We start from the raw sequence: 3468 nt of genomic DNA, 5'->3' as shown, positions 1-3468 counted from the left end.
ATTTTAATATCGTTATATATATATACATATTGCGTGTATATATAAATATTATTTTTATTTTTTTATAGGAAAAAAGAAAAATAGGCAAAATGGCAAAAAAAGATCCAATGATTTAACTGAGTTAATAGAAGTGTTAGTTAGATAGACCAACACCAAGACAAATTAAATACCACAAGGACCAAATCCGCAATAAACATACGACAAGAACTCTAACAAAAAAAATATCAGAACGTATGGACCAAATCCACAATTCACTCAAACTATTAATATAATTTATCGATAAACATAATAAAAATTGAGATAAAACACCTCATTACTTTTTAGAGTAAAATATATTTTTGGTCTTTATAGTTTGTTAAAAATTGTGATTTTTGTCCTTGTGGTTTAGATATTGCGTTTTTCGTTTCTATAGCTTGTAAATTGTTGATATTTTCGTTCTTTTGATTTGTAATTTATTGTTGTTTTAGTTCTTCTGGTTTATAATTTCTTATTATTTTGGTCTCTTGTACTTAAAAAGATAAGAACTAGTTTGAAAACGAAAATAACATTAAATTGCAAATCATAGAGACGAAAACCATAATTTCTAAACCGTGAGACGAAAATGACAATTTTTAAAAAACCATAGGCACTAAAAATATAATGTACTATTTTTTTATTAAGGTATATTATTTTTTTATTTTAAATAACGTATTTAAATTAAATGATCTTTAAGTCTTAACAAAATATTTTATTATTAATTTTCATAAATTTCAGAAATTAGAAAAACAACTTGCACAAGTTTTATATGTTAATTGGTAGTAATATTTAAGAAGAAAAAAAATAAGGAAATAAAAAAAGATTGAGGGGATTGGCTAAAAATAGAAAATTAGAAGAAGATAAAAAGATGTAGTTATGATGAGGTGGGGAAAGAAGTGTTAAAAATGGAAAGAAATGGGTGGGATACAGCCTGGCTCTCTCTCCCATTCAGCGACCACTTTTGTCTTTATTCACTCTTCCCCTTTTTATTTTTTTAATTATACATATATTATAACTTCTTTTATCAATACATACACACAAATATATATATATATATATATATATATATATATATATGTATATATGTAGAGATGGATTTGAGTGAGAAAAGAAATTATGATGAGAAATGTAAAAAAAATAGTTTTATTGTCAGATTAATTTTAATTGAATGTCAATATTAATAAGATATATTGATTTAATTTTTTTTTTTAATATAATTTATGGATGAATATAAGATTAAAAATGATAAGAATTTATTTTAAGTGAATATTAAATTGGCATTAAAATGACATGATTAAAGTTTGTGGGGTGCTCTAATTACGTTTAGAAATTAATCAACATGATTTTAACTTTTTTATTATTATTTAAAATTAAGAATTAAATATTTGGGGTTTCTGTTCAGACAACGGCGGTTTGCCGTTTTCACACGTTGCACCGGTTACCTAAGCCTTTTGTCCGTCCGGCTTTTTATGCGTACGGAGTCAATTAAGCCCACGCTTCCCCAAACGACTTGGGACTTTCCTCACACCTTCCTCCTTATTTTCCTTTCCTAATTCCTATTTATTTTAATTTAATCAACCTTAACTTTAAATTTTAAAACCTCTTAGTTTATTTACTTATGATTATTACGATGATATTCGTATAATATAGCGATATACATATTAATTTTAATATTTTATTTTATTATGTCTTCGTAAATATGATTTTATGTGATACCAAAATATGATATTGTTTTTTTTTTTAATAAAATATAAATTTAAAGGTATCATAAAAATTTGAGAAAAAATGTATTGATTTTAGTATATCAAATTAAATATTTAAAAGTTCTTGTTTTTTTATAATTTTTATAATTTAATTTATTATTATAATTTAATTTAAAATTTATAATGAAGACATTTATGTTTGATTTAATAAACTAATTTTTTAAAAAGATAATAAGTAGTGTTTTGTTAGGATTCAATATTATCTTAAATATATTTTAGATTTTTTATATCTAAAGTGATACATATCCAGTATTTGATTATGTTCATCTGCAGTTAATTACACAAATTCAAAAATGGAGCATAAGTAAGTTATACATACGCACAATTTACTTGTAATATTGAATTTTAAGTAATATGTATTGATAAACAATATTTAATGCATAAAAAATGGTTTTAAGAGTTTTTGTCAAATACATTATAATATAGTATAGATAGTGTTTACAGATAGAGAAGATAAATCATTTGTATACCGTTCAAATGTTACAAATTCATGTACATTCTCCTTTTTTTTAATAAACACTTAATAGTGGAAAATTTGAATTTTAAATGATAAAAAAATTAAGAAAAGGATAATTTTAGAAGGATATTTTAAATATTATAAATTTGAATTTTAATCGTTAATTACATGATTATTTATTATCAGTTACAAATTTTCATGTTCCTCTTCCATCTCTAACCCAACCTCCACCCCCATCGATGTCGTTGATCATCTAAACAAAAGCATTTACAGTTTGTCTGCCATCACTTGTGTGTGAGAAGATGAATATTTAAATGAACCTAGTACAATGGAGATAAGATAAAATAGATGTTGAATTATCTCTAGAAAAATTTCAGTATCTTTGTAGGTTCAGGTTTTATTTGGGGTTATTATGTTGGGATTTAATTTTATGATTTTAAGGTTTACCAGATATATTCACATATGAAACAACGTATGTAAGTTGAAGCATTAGTTATTTCTTTTGGTTAAAATAATTGATTTTTGGATGTTTCACTTATGAAACGTTATTATGAATCATTTTTGAAAAAGTTAATGTGTTGTTTCATAAGTGAAACAATACTGGTATGAAAAATTAAGGTAACAAAAACAATTATTGTTTCATATGATAAACAAAACGGTTACAATGAAGATGAGGAATAGATCATCCCTGACACAATTTTAGATGATGGATTATAAATTTAAGATGATGACATTCTCATGTTTTTTGGGATAGTTTATTTAATAAATGAGTATATATTAAATAACTTAATTTAAAAGAAAATAGCTAATATATTTTTTAATTTAAAAAATAAAATATGTGAAAAATTGAGATATCAGTGATTAATTATTAATGACTTGGATTAGCAATTTATTAGAAAATTTCCAAACTATCACCTTTAAATTTGTTTAGGTTTTTAATTTAGTCACTATTTTCATGAATGACTTCCAAGATATGGTCACCGAAAAATCTCACATGATGAATAGATCTCTTCTCAAATCTCAACATTTATGACTTTCTCATTTAAACCCTTGTTCTGAAAATGAGGAGCGTATTAGTGGGTAACGCATTCTCCGTCTCCGACCCCCATTTAAGCCCCCGTCTCGGCCCCACCCTGATGGGTTCATGAGGAAGGAATTCTTGCCGGGTCGAGGAACCCGTTTAGTGAAAAACAATAAAACAATGTATTTTAAAATTAAAATTACAATACGCTA

This window comes from Cynara cardunculus, assembly GCF_001531365.2.
Source record: "Cynara cardunculus var. scolymus isolate 2C chromosome LG 1, CcrdV1, whole genome shotgun sequence".
NCBI lineage: Eukaryota > Viridiplantae > Streptophyta > Magnoliopsida > Asterales > Asteraceae > Cynara > Cynara cardunculus.
The sequence above is the reverse complement of the archived record's forward strand: the minus strand, read 5'-3'. Positions refer to the sequence as shown.